The following is a 16,682-nucleotide window of genomic DNA, read 5'->3' as shown; positions in this document are numbered from 1 at the left end:
GTTGATTCAAAAACCGTATTGAGTCAAGTTGAAGAGTTGCAATTACTCTTTGACGAGATTCGTGACGAAGGCATGCCGATTAGTGAAGCCTTTCAAGTGGCGTCCATGATCCCTTGCTGCCTCCAGGATGGAAGGACTTCAAGAACTACCTGAAGCATAAGCGAAAGGAGATGAGTCTGGAGGACCTGATCCAGCGACTCCAAGTCGAAGAAGGAAACAGGACAAGTGATGGTAGAGGACCTCTCGTGGGAGGTGCCAAAGCCAACGTGGTGGAGCACGGGCAAAACTCCAAGAAGGCCAAGAAGGGCAAGAAAAAACTGGGTCCGAAAGGTGGTGTTTCCAAGGGCAAGTTCCAAGGGAAATGCTATAATTGTGGCAAGATGGGCCACAAGTCTATGGAGTGCAAGGCTCCAAAGAAAAAGAACAAGGGTTCTGAAGCCAACATGGTTGGTGATATGAGCCAAAAAGTGGCTGATATTAGCCTTTCGGCTATGGTCACGGAGGTGAACCTAGTGGGCTCCAACCCGCGCGAGTGGTTCATCGACACCGGTGCAACGAAGCATTTATGCTGCAACCGGGAGATGTTCAGCACCTTTGAGGCCGTTGAGGGCGAGAAGGTCTGGATGGGAAACTCTGCTCAGTCCAATGTTGAGGGCATGGGCAAGGTGATTCTGAAGATGACTTCCGGGAAGGAACTGACATTGAACAATGTGCTGTACGTTCCGGACCTTAGGAAGAATCTTGTTTCTGGCTCGTTGTTGAACAAGCATGGATTCAAGATGGTCTTCGAATCTGACAAAGTAGTTTTGTCAAAGTTAGGGATGTTTGTTGGTAAGGGCTATGTAACTGACGGGCTTTTTAAGCTCAATGTAATGCCGATTATCAATAAAAGCAAAGTTAATTCTGTTTACTTGCTTGAGTCTTCCAATTTGTGGCATGGTAGACTAGGTCATGTTAATTTAAACTCTATGCGTAGATTAATTAGCATGAACCATATCCCTAATTTTCAAGTTAATACAAATAAATGTGAAATTTGTGTTGAGGCAAAACTAACAAAAACTCCCTTCAAATCGGTTGAAAGGGAGAGCGAGCCACTAACTTTGGTACATAGCGATTTGTGCGATTTTAGATCGATTCAATCGAGAAGTGGTAATAAATATTTTATCACGTTTATCGATGATTGCACACGTTTTTGCTATGTGTATTTGCTAAAGAGCAAAGACGAAGCCAAGGAAAAGTTCATTCTTTATAAGGATGAAGTGGAAAACCAACTTAATCGAAAGATTAAAAAGGTTAGAAGCGATAGAGGTGGTGAGTACGAAGTACCTATCGGTGACTTCTGTGCGAGTGTTGGAATAATACACGAGCGTACTGCACCTTATGCACCTCAATCGAATGGTATTGCCGAACGTAAGAATCGTACATTGAAAGAGATGATGAATGCGATGCTTATAAGTTCGGGCCTACCTCAAAGCATGTGGGGTGAGGCGATTTTGACATGTAACTACCTTTTGAATAAGGTACCTCACAAGAAGCTCGATAAGACTCCTTATGAGCTGTGGAAAGGTAGGAAACCTTCCTACAAATACCTCAAAGTGTGGGGGTGTCTTGCCAAAGTTTTGGTTCCAACACCAAAGAAAATAAAGATAGGTCCAAAGACGGTGGATTGTATCTTTATTGGATATGCACACAATAGTAGTGCTTATAGGTTCGTGGTACACGAGTCCCATAATCCGGACGTACATAAGAATACTATAATCGAATCAAGGAATGCAAGTTTCTTTGAAAATATATTTCCTTGTAGGTCTAATGAAAGACCAAGCACGTCACTTCGAGAAGTCGAGAGACCCAGTGCGTCACTTCGAGAGGTCGACAGATCAAGTACGTTACTTCGAGAGGTTAACATACCTAGTATGCCACTTCGAGAGGTTGACGGACCGATTTTGTCACTTCGAGAGATGGACGAACCAGGTACATCACTTCGAGAGGTTGATGTTGCTAACGAGCTTGAGCCGAGACGTAGTAAACGGGCAAGAGTTGAAAAATCTTTTGGCCCTGATTTTCTGACTTACTTATTAGAGTATGACTCGAATACTCTAACTTGTTTGATAGGAAATGAACCAGATTTTCTCTCTTGCTTGATTGAAAACGAACCTCGGACTTATAAAGAAGCTGTGACTTCTACGGAGGGTCCAATGTGGAAGGAAGCGATCAAAAGTGAAGTGGATTCTATCCTACAGAATCACACTTGGGAACTTGTTGATCTTCCTCCAGGTTGTAAACCATTAGGATCCAAGTGGGTCTTTAAAAGGAAAATGAAACCGGATGGTTCCATTGAGAAGTATAAGGCTAGACTTGTAATCAAGGGTTACAGGCAACGAGAAGGCCTTGATTACTTCGATACGTATTCTCCTGTGACGAGAATAAATTCCATTAGGATGATCCTTGCCATAGCCGCATTGCGGAATTTGGAAGTTCATCAAATGGATGTGAAAACGGCTTTCTTGAACGGTGAATTAGATGAGGAAATCTATATGGACCAACCCGAAGGGTTTGTGGTTCCAGGCCAAGAAAAGAAAGTATGTAAATTAGCTAAATCGCTCTATGGTTTGAAACAAGCGCCTAAGCAATGTCACGAGAAGTTTGACCACTCGATGTTAACTAATGGGTTTAAAATAAACGAAAGTGACAAATGTATCTACGTTAAGGAAACGGTAGATGGCTACGTCATTCTTTGTTTATATGTGGATGATATACTCATCATTGGTAGTAATGATCGAATGATCAAATCCACCAAGAACATGTTAAATGCAAGATTTGACATGAAGGATATGGGTTTGGCTGATTTGATCCTCGGGATTAAAATCATTAAAAGACATGATGGTCTTGTATTGAGCCAATCTCATTATGTTGATAAAATCCTTGAAAAGTTTAACAAGGATGATAATCAATTGGTTAATACACCGTTTGATACAAATGTTCAACTAACCAAGAACCACGGAGAGTGTATCTCTCAAGTAGAATATGCTCGGGTAATTGGTAGTTTGATGTATCTTATGAGTTGTACAAGGCCGGATATTGCCTTTGCTGTTAGTAAACTTAGCAGGTATACTAGCAATCCCGGTGTGATTCACTGGAAGGCAATAGTAAGGGTTATGAGATACTTGAGGTATACTCGTGATCTCGGATTGCACTATGTAAGATATCCTGCTGTACTTGAAGGGTATAGCGACGCTAGCTGGATATCTGACATTAAGGATTCTAAATCCACGAGTGGTTATGTGTTTACACTAGCCGGTGCAGCCGTTGCATGGAAATCCTCCAAGCAAACAGTAATAGCTAGATCCACAATGGAATCTGAAATGATTGCCTTGGACAAATGCTCTGAAGAGGCTGAATGGCTACGCCATTTTTTGGAAGATATTCCAAGTTGGGAAAGACCTGTACCTCCAATTTGTGTGCATTGTGATAGTCAAGCAACAATTGGGAGAGTCAAGAGTCAGATTTATAATGGTAAGTCTAGACATATGCGTCGTAGACATAACACCATTAAACAACTCCTCGCAACTGGTGTTGTCTCGATTGACTTCGTGAGGTCAATAGACAATATAGCGGATCCGCTTACCAAAGGGTTGAGCAAAGAAGTTGTCGAGAAGTTGGCACGAGGAATGGGTCTAAAGCCCTTGGACTAAAAATTCCATAGTGGATACCCAACCTAGCTGGCACCTAGGTTCAATGGGACAACTAAATTGTGGAATAGCGTGTCACTGTGGGGGGCCCCCCGGACTCCCTACCACTCCTCGTTAAAACAGTGACTCCCGATTGAGGCTAGCACACTAGTGCTTTAATGATTCGAGTGTATTTGACATATGCTTTGTATGCAATGTCAATTGACATATGTTGAGTTGCGGGAAACTCGAGAAAGAATCACCTATGTGAGAGAGAAGTGAGGGTCGCTTCAAAGGAGAATTAAAGGGGCTTAATTCTTTAGAAACTCTTGCAGAACCAGGAACGGTGACCCACGACCAAAATGGGCACAGTCATGAGAACAAACTGTGGTTGGAAGGTTCCTGTGTGAGATTTGTCAATGTCTACACAAACGGCAGTCGGTTCAAAAGACATCACGTTCCACCGTACAGCCAGTAGAGTACATAGATCTCATGAGGCGAGGTTCAAAGGGTTACACCTACCTTTGCTATGCAGGAATCGACCGTTGACCGCAGTTGTTTCCGTTTTCTAAAATACCCTTGAAAATCTTTTTCATTCATGTGGGGATTGTTGGAAAAATTGCACTAAAATGGCATTTTAAGTGGCCATTTTGTGGTATAAATATCTGTGGGTCCACTTCCGATTTTGGGTCGGGTCAAAGTGGATTCGGGTTCTTCGTTCTTAGACGAAGAAATCGATATATTATACGCTCAAAATGGATAATGGGTGAATGAGAAATTGATTCTCAAAGTAGACCCATTTGAGATGGAATTCAAGTGTGGAAAGCTTATGTAGCTTTGTCCCACATTGATTTGGAATGAACTTTTGCACCACTATATATACAAGAGTCTTTCATGACTATTTAACTTGTATAGCATAGATGCTCTCTCTCGCGTGCAGGGGGGGGTGCAAATCAAATTCCAAAGTTGAGTTCGAAAGGCTTGAACTCGTGTGCGCCGGCACCTGCGGGCACGAATGTCGTCCGAAAAGTGGCAGGCCTTGCGGGCTAAGTTATGCCATATTTTCGAACGAGTTTTCCATCTCAGACCACATGAGATCGAACTGATCTCTCATTCGAGACATCAAATGAACTGACCTCTCGAGAGGTAGTTCAATGTCTCGAACCAAGTCTCTTACAGGGCAATATCGCGCAGCCCCGGATCGGCGCGCGCATTCGATGTCTCGCGGACCAATTTGATGTCTCGATGCAGTGCGAAGTCTCGAAGCTAGCACTTCTCGACGTCTCGCGGCACGAGCTATGTCTCGAAGGTACGCAGATATGAACGATGTCTCGAAGAGCGACTCTGGTGACCTCTCGTTTGCGACCGTTCACCTACTGGATCCGTTCAGAAATAACTCTTAATATTTCGGAGTTAATGTCATTAATTCCAATCTTTATTTCAGAGTTTATTTCTTGAAAAAAAAAATAATGGATTAATAGTGGGTGTAAATAGGTTGCTAATGGGTGGAGGTTACAAATGGGAATTAAATGCCAGATTTAATGCAATGATCCCATCCTTCACTACATATTCGTTGTGAGCAGCAGGTTTGATATACATACACTAAGAACACACGAATACACTGGTTTTCTCCTCAAAACCCTGCTCATATTTCCTTCAAGCCATCTGCGTTCTTCCCACGGTTTAGTTCGTCGAGTCCAAGTTTGAGTGCACAAACGGCGGATCGTAGCACGTTTTATCCTGGAAAGCCTAGGCCGCAACGTTCCAGCACCTCGGGAAGCGGCAAATAAGGTTTTAAGGATAGTGACAACACGACTCGTGCTTCCAACCACCCCGAAGTCCATACAGTTCACCCTCCTTCTTCCAAGGCCACTCAACCCAGCGTGGTATCTTCATCGCAAGTAATTGTTTAATCCTACGTGGATTATATTTCGTTGTTTTTTTTTGTTTTGCTTTCGTTTTCCAGTTTCTTGTATTTCCGATTGTCAGAAAGGATTTTCTTTAACAGATGATGCTCTATGGGCCTATCGGACAGCTTACAAAACTCTGATTGGGATGTCTCCTTATCGGTTGGTTTTTGGAAAAGCTTGTCATTTGCCCGTAGAGATTGCACATAAAGCCTACTGGGCAGTACAGAGTTATAATATGGAGATGAAGAAGGCTGGTGAAGAAAGGAAATTGCAGTTGCAGGAATTGGAAGAGTTGAGGTTAGATGCTTACGAAAATTCTAGAATATACAAGGAGAAAAACCAAGATGTTCCATGACAACATAATTTTGAGAAAAAGCTTTGAGGTAGGACAAAAAGTTTTATTATACAATTCTCGTTTGAAGCTTATGTCTGGTAAGTTACATACTCGTTGGATTGGACCTTTTGTTGTTTCTAACGTTTTTCCTTATGGTGCAATAGAGATTAAAAGCATTGATACAGGAAAAGTTTTTAAGGTTAATGGTCATAGGTTAAAGCCCTTTCATGAGGGAATGACAATTTTGAGTTTGGAAGATGTTGATTTAGCCCTCCCGGAGTATTTGTGATTGAAAAAGACACATACAGGGTTGCGTCGGGCATAACGACGTTAAACAAATGCGCTCTTGGGAGGCAACCCAATTCAATAATTCATTTTTTTTTCTTTTCTCTATTTTTTTTTATTTCTTTTCAAATAAGTTTTCTTAAAATATGCTCAATTTCTTTGTGAATATGTGAAGTTTTTATGTGTGCATACATTGAGGACAATGCATGATTTAAGTGTGGGGGAGAGTGTTGCACACTGATGATGACTTGTTTGGGTTACTTTCTTGTTATTTAGGGATATATCTTAAGTTAGGATATATTTTTGGTTTAGAGTTTTAACACATGAGAGAAGCAAGCATGATTTTATTTTTATTTTTATATTTATTTTTCTCTCTTATACAAAAAAAATTTATATTTTCAAGTCCTTGTTAGTTTTATTGAATGAAAATGTGCAAGACTTGATGCAATTTGACCCTTGTAGTGAGCTTTTGAGCCTAAAGAGCAACACTTTGCTCAATTTTCTTTGTTGTGTGATATCAAGCATGGCTTGTGTATGCTAGAACTTGCTCTTAAATGCATTTTGAGACTACATTCAAGTGAGTTAGAACATGAAGATGAAAAGGGCACCTAGGTTGAGCCACTTTGAGCTTTTAGCCTTTCTTTTCTTTTAATTGCCACATTACAAGCTATTTTTCCCTTTTCTTTGATTATTTTCCCCCAATAAATTTTGAACCCTTGAATTGAAGGAATCACATTAGTATAGTTGCACAAAATTTTGCTTGTTCTTATTGTCAATAAAGTGTTACTGTGAGTTCAAGTTACAATTGGAAACTGAAAAGTGTAGCTTTTATTGGGAGTTGAATTAATTTATCTAAGTGATGGTTCTTTCTATGTGAAGCATTGTTTTTCTATGAAAAATGAAGTTGAGAAATATGGAAAAAGAAAAATGAAGAGAATTGAGGAAAGAAAGTGTTAAAAAACAAAAGAAAAAGTTTGAATAAAGTCTTATGAAAGCAACAAAAGAAATGCAGTATATATGTATGTGGCAAGGAAAAAAAGGTATGAAAGATGAAGAAAGTGAAAAAAAAAAAAGCATGAAAATGAAATGTGAAGGTGATAGAGGAATGAAAATATGTTTATGGCTTTGTAATTTTTCTTAGGGTGAAATTTTGTGTAGAGGCTTATGTGGTTCCTTCAACTTGTTAAGCCTAAAAATTCCTTTTACCATATCCCTTTACCCTAGCCAAGTTACAACCTTTCATGAAAGACCCTTTGATTCATGGTTTAACTCATTTTTGCTAATGGTGGAGATTTGATTTACTTGCAAGCCTATGTGATTACTTGCTATGTTTTGATTTGAGAGTTTGATACACTATACCTTAGACACTATGAGTGCAATGAGTGAATTTTAAATCTTTGTGAGGGTGTTAAGTCTTGTTCATTTGATTTTGATAAAACTAGTGAGTTATTTTATTTTTATATTTATTTTCAAGTGTTATCAATAAATCATGTTTGTTCTCTTGAGTGTGTTTCACCTCTAGCCCTTAAATATATAATAACTTTTGAGATATTTCTAGGTGGCTTGGAAGGAGTTTGGAAAAGTCTATGTTTGAAGGATGAGGATATGCTTGAGGGCAAGCATAGTTTTAGTGTGGGGGAATTATGATGAGCATATTTTATACCTTGATTTAAATAAGATTTTATAGGTTAATTTTATTATTTATATTTTATATTTAATTATATTTAGTATATTTAGTTATATTAGGATTAAAGTACTTAGTTAATTAAATTTATATAATTGAGCTTATTAGTTATATTAACTTTAATAATTTAGTTTAGTGGGTCCACATGGTAGCTAATTTAATTAAGGTCTTGTGCGTATGTTGTATGTTATTATTATTATTATTAGTTTTTTTCTTCTTTCTTCTTTTCCCAATGTACGCACAGGTGCAACGTAGAGAAAGAAGGCGCAGGTGAAGCTTCGAACGACGACTTGGACTGCTTCTGTCAGCGAACAATTCTTCAGAGGAATTAAACAAGCTTTTGAATTTGAAGTTAAAATTGTGAGAGAAATCAGCCCTTTGATGTGGTAAGAGCAGTAATTTTAGGGGAAATTGTAGATTCAGAACCCTATAAAAGGAGAGCTATTCTGATGTATTTTAGCAGATTGTTCCTTTCATATTCTTAGAACTTTAGAATAGTTTTTCTCCATGTCTCGCTAGATTTTATTTATTTTGATTCAAGGAATTGAAATTTCAGTTGTGAATTTAGGGAGGTTCGATGTCAATTAATTTGTTGAATTCATGTACTTCCTGTTCTTTTAAAGTTAATTTTCCAGGAAGACTGATAATGAATTAAATTGACAACTTAGTTTATTATTATTGTTTTCCTATTGCTATCTATGAGTTTATGATCCGTAATTGTCATAAACAATTAGACCGAGTAGTCTGTATTAATTATATTATTGTGATCAGTACATAAAGAACAGGAAGACTAAGTTGCAGGTTGTAGCTATCTCAATCTGTGATTTAGGCTTAGTTACTTTTCATTTAAGTGTAATGATGTTATTGAGTGAATATGGAACGCTATCGTCCCCAGTTTATTCAATAACAATTGTTGGTTTGAATGCTTAGTTTTTGAACCAATTAATTCAGGGAGATCAAAGGCTAGTTATGGCTATCTTGATTAGTCTTTGGCTAAGTACTTGAATTAACAATTTATTTGTAAGAGTCAATGATCTAAGTCACATCTTTAATATTTCTTTTTCCTTGAATCAAATATCATCATACCTGAACTTGTTTACGATTATAGTTTACTTTATTTACTTATTTCAAATTATTTCTCCCACTCTAAGTTCTTTTAATTTAAGAAACGATCCTCATTAGTTTTCTTGGGATTCGACCTGGTCTTGCCACTACTACAAATTAGTGGAGTGAGCCAGTATTAATTTTGTAGGGCTTCGACAACCCTGCCAGGAATCAAAACACAAAAATGTCAACAAATTAAAAAAATACACTAGCAAAGTCGTCATTCAGAGAACATTAAATATACAACAAAGTCACAAGATTCAAAGCACAAAAATGTCACGTTCATGTAGGAAACAAAACGATAACACCTGGAAAAAGAAAATCAGAAATGCGTAACTTACAGGAACCCTAGGTTGAAGATACGATCCACCAACCTTTACCGGAAAGCTTGCCGGAGATAAAGGTATGCAGAATAGCCTGTGAGCAATTTTTTGTTTGGGAGTAGATTTGAGACTGAGAGAAGCAGATCTGAGATGGAGAGAAGCAAATTTGCGGCTGAGAGAGTGAGAGGAGAGAAGCAAATTTGTGCGACTGAAAGGAGATGAGAGAAATAAGAAGTGCAAATTAGAACTTTGAAAATAAAATAAAGACCCTCTAAACGCTACTCTCTCTAGCGTGTCAATTTTGACTTTTTGAATGGTGATTCGCTAATTGAAAAAGCTATTAACCAAACATTTTCTTTAGCGGTTTGACTTGACTAAGTCAAACCGCTAAAGATGGTCAAATCGCTAAAAAACAGCGGATAAGCTGATAACCAAACATGCCCTATACACACTTTAATAAAGTAATAATATATGGAGAGATTATCATATGAGAAACTTTGATATTGAGTTTATGCCTATTAAATTCTTACATATTTACTATTTAGCTAGTTAATTGCCTAACTAGCATATTAGCTAGTTAATAATTATTACCTTAAAATATTCTGAAGTTGTAAAATTTTATTTGTTTCAAATTGAAAAAATAACTCTTACTACTTAGTAGTAATTAGTTGAAATTTATAAACTTATTCTTATTAATGGTATTACATTATTAATTATTGATGTCTTGTAATAATTCTTAAGTTAAATTGTTGAAAATAAATATGTGAACTTATAAAACCAATATAATAAAAGATGAACAAAGCAAAGCAAACCCAACAAGGACAAATTGACAATACATAATGGTCATATGATTATTGAGCTAATACTTAATGCATGACTTTCAATTCGACGAAAACAAATATCTTGATTTTGATTTTTGACCAAAATAGTCCTCCATTAAAATTTATGTCAAATGGATGTTAAACGTAAATGTATTATCTTCAAATGAAAGCATATCTTAACTAAAATTTTCAAGTGATTTGAAGTTCATTATATAAATCATAATTTAAATTATGAATTTTCAACTGCTCCGGTGACTTAAATAAATCATTTTATATAACTGATTTGCATAGTCAAAGGTCGTTGACCAGCCGACATTTTTATTCTACAGTGTACTGGATTTTTTTTCTCCGGCGTCCTCCAGTACCTATTACTGATTTGTTTATTTGGAATTTGGTCAACAGCATTACTCTGGCGACTTGGGCAATATAACTCCGACGAGCAAATCTCTGGTCAAGATTCCTAGCGACGGGTAATCCTAGATTATATTCTCTGAGAAATCTCATTGCTTTAATTTGGTGGTTTGAGTTGTGTTTTTCAATGATGTTCATCATCTCTAGCTACTGGCGAGTTTCCCTTGCTCCCTCACAACAGTGTCACTGGGAACTACTTTAATTTGGTGCTTGCACTAGGAACTGTGAACTGTGATATCCTCATTTAGTTTCCAACAATTAACGTGGCTTTCACTTCAAATCCACTTTAGTGTATGTATTGCCGATACATCTAATATTAGTAGATAAAATCTTAGATGATTTCTTGGATGCTTTCCGCAATCTAGATGGGATTTTTTCACAGATAGAAACTCCAGTGATATCCTCATTTAATTTCCAACAGCACTAAGTGCATATGTTTTCTTGTATGATCACGAAAATATTTCCAATTCTCCACAATCCACTAGAATCAAAATTCTGTTAGCTAGCGCTCCATGTGCATATGTTATCTTATAGGATCAATAAAAGCTTTCCAATTCTCAACAATCCACTTCGAACAGGGCCAGAGCTACAATGGGGCATCTGTTGCCACTCACCCCACCCCACCCCACATATAGCCTGTATATGTGTATATATAGTATATGTTTTAGATATAAATATATAAAAACAGATAGAAATAAGGTTCAAATTGGCCACTAACGGTAATAATGTTACCAGTATATTTTGTATTACTAATCTCAATGTATCAAGAGTACAATCGTGAGTTCAGTACAATAATGTTGCGTGTGATAAACAAAGTGTCCCCCTACTCCTCTACAACAGGGCTCCTCTTATACTTGAGGTACAACGACTCTTTGTGACTTGTAGCGGTTGTTCAATGATGGTTAGCCTTCAATGGTAGTGGAGCTGTTGATAATGATGGTGAGCCTTCAATGGTAGTGGAACTGTTGATAATAACTCCTCTCCTCTTTGTGTAACGGGTGACCGTTTGTTGCCTTCGGGTCAGTGCTGATGATTCGGGTCGGGTGTTGATGCACAATTGTCCTCTCACCAGTCTCCCCCACTCCCTACCCAGCAAAAGTGGTTGAGGTGGTTTGGGAGTAATGACGTGTGTAAAAGTTTTTTTATATATATATATATATATATATATATATATATATATATATATATATATATTTTTTTTTTTTTTTTTTTGTTTTCACCTCGGCATAGAGTTGAGGTACACCCCAGCACTGTGCTGAGGCTTTGCACCTCGACAGAGAGTTGAGGTTTTTTTTTTTGAACCTCTGCACAGAGCTAAGGTGCGCCCTAGCACTGTGCCGAGGGTTTGCACCTCGGCACAGAGCTGAAGTGCGCCCCAGCACTGTGCCGAGGTTTTGCACCTCGGCGCTAGGCCGAAGTGCTACACCTCGGCGCTGGGGCGAAATGCAGCACTTCGGCCCATCGCCGAGGTGCAAAGCTTCCGCACAGTGTTGGGGCGCACTTCAGCTCTGTGCCGAGGTGCAGCACCTCGGCCTAGTACCTCGGTGCAAAGCTTCGACTCTGTGCCGAGGTGCAAACCCTCGACACAGTGCTAGGGCGCACCTCAGCTCTGTGTAGAGGTTCAAAAAAAAAAAAAAAAAACTCAACTCTCTGCCGAGGTGCAAAGCCTCGACACAGTGCTGGGGCGTACCTCAGCTCTGTGCCGAGGTGCAAACAAAATATATATATATATATATATATAAGAATTTTTAAACACGTCATTACTCCCAAACCACCTCAACCACTCTCGTTGGCTAGGGAATGGGGGGACTGGTGACAGAACAATTGGGCATCAACACCCGACCCGAATCATCAGCACTGACCCGAAGGCAACAAACGGTCACCCGTTACACAAAGAGGAGAGGAGTTATTATCAACAGCTCCACTGCCATTGAAGGCTCACCATCATTGAACAATCGTTACAAGTCACAAAGAGTCGTTGTAACTCAAGTATAAGAGGAGCCCTGTTGTAGAGGAGTAGGGGGACACTTTGTTTATCACACGCAACATTACTGTACTGAACTCACGATTGTACTCTTGATACATTGAGATTAGTAATACAAAATATACCGGTAACATTATTACCGTCAGCCTCTTAATGTAACCTGAAAGTGCAATTAGGCCATTGATCCAAAAAATTTAATAATGAGTTTTAAATTTTTCTACGTAAGATAATGATCTAATTACCATTTACATATTATTATCACCATAAAAGCATACCGTTTTTTTAGTTGTTCTACTCGAGGTACTTTTGGTTCAATCATTATTGTTGAATGAGTTATTGTAGATAGAGAAATTCCTAGTTTATTTAAGAAATAAAATTAGATAAGATAGTAAAAATTAATACATTTTAAATTATCTTAGTAAATAAATATGATTTACCTTTACAGTGAAGAACTGTAATGTAATTCAGAAATATTGCAGGAAATTTCCAACTTCAATTTCTTGGATTATTTGAATACCCTCTTTGTTAACAAATCCTCCCAAGTAGTTAATATGATTGATTTCAAACTGCTTTTTTTTTTTTTCGAATGGTATTAGTAAAATACTTGGTAAATAAATATATAACATATTTTGCATTATAACTTTGATATTTAATTACAAGATAGTGTAAAAAGAAGACAATGAACAATGTAGTGAATATAATTAATTAATAAATTTTATATTGTATTTTTTTAATACATTCTAACATATTCTTAGTATATGTTTAACAATTATGTTAAACTCTGATTGGGATGAGGTTCGAACCTAAACCTTTTTTTATATATAAAATAATGAGTAAGTTAAGAATAATAAACAGTTACTTTTTTTTTTTTTTATAGTTGTGGCGTTATTTTAATGGCTGTTGGCATAATTTATAATGCCAGAGGTGTTATGTTTATGTTACGGAGTAAAATTATATTTTTCTTGTGTTTGTCCATGTGTATATATAAATATATATATGTCATTCTTAGCTTCCATTATGAGAGTACCTTTTGGAAATCTTTTATTTAAAAAACTTTAAACCCATGCTTTTCAAAAATTGTATATATATGATCATGTGTACAATAGGTAAAATTAAAGAAAGCTTTCTCCATGAGCTATATATGCTATAAAATATTTTCACATTCAATTTATTTTCTTGTTTGTGTACAATAGGAAAAATTAAAGCAAGTTTTTGCCTTGAGCTATATGCTATATAATATTTTCACATTGAATTGATTCTTTTGTTGTCCTCATGTGTTTTTTTGTTCATGGCTACTTCTAGTGAGGCTGTTGTGGTTGTTGTTTCTGCAATGGTATGCGTATTTTGACATTTTCGTTCCATTGATACTGCTCATGCAATGCTGGGAAAATTGTTTTGCATAGTGGAAAATGAAGAAGGGTAAACTTGAATTGCCTTGTTCTACCCTTAGGAGTTAGGACAACTCATGTCGGATGATTCATTTTCTTGTGACATGGAGTTCAAGCATTGGTTTCAAATTCAGCATATTGGATGTGAAGTTTTTTTTTTTTTTTTTTTTTTTAAGTACTATTAACTCTACAATGCAGTATCTGTTCATAAGTACTTCTCTCATATGAGAGTGACACTAGACCACAAAGTCTTGACATCATAGTCTAATTTTAATGTAGACTAAATTAATTTTTTTTATTCAACTTAATGAAGTTTAGTTTGAATATTTCAATCGTAATTGAAATTAAAGTACACTTATTTCAACTAAAATTAATATATAAAAAAATATATCATTAAAAATTTTTAATTAAAATATTTTAAATGACACTGCACCTATATTTATATTTTTATTTTAATGTTTTAAATTAACATATAATTATATTAAATCACTATATTATATTCATTTTTATTAAAATATTGATTCATTTTCAAAATGTTGTTGGCTCATTTTTACAATACTGCTAGTATTTTACCTGTGCGATGCATGAAAAAATATTTGTTATTATGAATTTAAATACAAAATTTTAAAAAATGAAAATATCTTAAAATGTACACTATAATAATATAGTTGAATTTTCATATATTTGGTCAAGTAACTATTATCATAGCTGATAGAGTTTAATTTCACCTTGTATATATTCATGTGTCTAGCAATGTGAGTAAAGTATAATGTAAATCAGTAATTGGCTCAAACCATCTCCTTTATTGATTGTTCTTTGAGGAGTAACATAGAGAGAAAGGAGAGCTTAGCCTTGATGTTTCTAGAGAGAGGAGGAGAAGGGATCCAAAAAGTCCTTAACTTGAAGGACTAGGGTCCTTTTTATAGGTCAATACCCGTATAGTACATTGTACATATGTATAAAATATTTAGGGTCGTATACCCGGGGTATATTCCCTATCAATAGCATACAAAATTAAAATTAAAATTAAAATTTTGTGTGATTAATATAATCTCTAGTCATGTACATATTTAGATAAATTTATAGAGAAAAATTTACATAAATAAATTGAATCATTCCTAATCGTATTTCATGTATATTATAATTTTAACAATATGAATAATAACTAAGAAAATTATACTTCGAAATTAAAAAAATTGTTAATTTTAAATTTTGTAGTAATTAACGTGTATAATTATGTCAGTGATCACAATTCTATAAAAAAAAAAAAAAGTGTATATATTTTCATATTGTACAAAATACTATAAATATAATATATGTCTACATAAATGGATAAAAAGATAAATTGATAATTTTTTTTATTATATAGATATTGATAAATATTATATAATTCTTTTCCTTGCATGAAAAAACATTCTTATTTTAAAATTTTACATTGATATCCAAGTTTTGTTTCAGAATCTACTTTGGTGATATTTTAAACTTTGAGTAACACTTGTGTGAGACCGTCTCACGGGTCTCAATCCGTAAGACGGGTCGGGTCTTTGATTAATGAATTGAATCAAATATTTGATTAATGGGTCGGATCTTTGACCTCTTTAATTAAAAAATCCAACCTGTTTCACGGATTGAGACCCATGAAACGATCTCACACAAGTTTTTGCCTTAAACTTGTTTGTTATCATAAATAGTAAATAGATGTCTGGAAACCATTTAGTTTTGCTTCTAAATATTTTCCAACACATATATGTAGCACAATCAAAACCTCTATAGATCATCATTTAAATAATAGGTCCATAATAGACTTTGTTGTTCAATATATTTGTAGATCTATGATATGTTTTTAACTAATTTATTGAAAATTTATTTCTTTTAGTTCTATTATCTCTTATTCTTTTTCATTTTAAATTGATAGATCTTTAGATGATGCATCATTCTTAAATATTTAAATTTCAATTAATTTAATAACATTATATTTAAATATGAGACATTTACCCATAATATTATATTTCTTTCAAACTCCGCAAATGTAAGTTAGTTCAATTAGTTCATTTTTATGTTAATTTTTCTTCAGTTATGTTATTAACGTAAATTAATTTGTTTTGGGCTCGTAATATTTAAATAATAACTATTATTTTAGATTTGTAAATTTTTATAATTTATGGTATTTTATAAATTTTGTTTACAGCATTTGTGCTACAAAACTTTTAAATTAATGCAATAATACTTATATTTGTCAGTAGTAGAATGCTAAACTCATAATAATTTATGTAGGGAGAAATTTATATATAGTAGTAACAATATCGTAGTTATTTTTAAAAGTTAGATGAAATAAACAAATTGACATGCAACAATTTTTTTGGGTGAATTTTTTACATGCAACAATGATTCAATATGTATATATGTATTATAGTTATTATTTTCTCTTTTTAGCAATATATATATATATATATATATATATATATATATATATATATATATAGACGCGCACACACACGAATCAAATTAAATTATTTTATTTTTAACAATTTTTAATTAAAATTCAAAAAATAAAACAAATAAAATAAAAATATCTATAATAAAAAAAATACTAAATATCTATAATTTTTTTTATTTTAATAGAATATATATTTTTCTTCTTTTTTTTTATTTATAAATTCTATTACCATTAAATTACCATGCATATTATTAATGACTTTAAAAATTATAGAGATCTATATATATATATATATATATATATATATATATATATATATATATATATATATAT

Source organism: Ipomoea triloba, chromosome 10 (assembly GCF_003576645.1).
Source record: "Ipomoea triloba cultivar NCNSP0323 chromosome 10, ASM357664v1".
Lineage (NCBI taxonomy): Eukaryota > Viridiplantae > Streptophyta > Magnoliopsida > Solanales > Convolvulaceae > Ipomoea > Ipomoea triloba.
Note: the sequence above shows the minus strand (reverse complement) of the source record.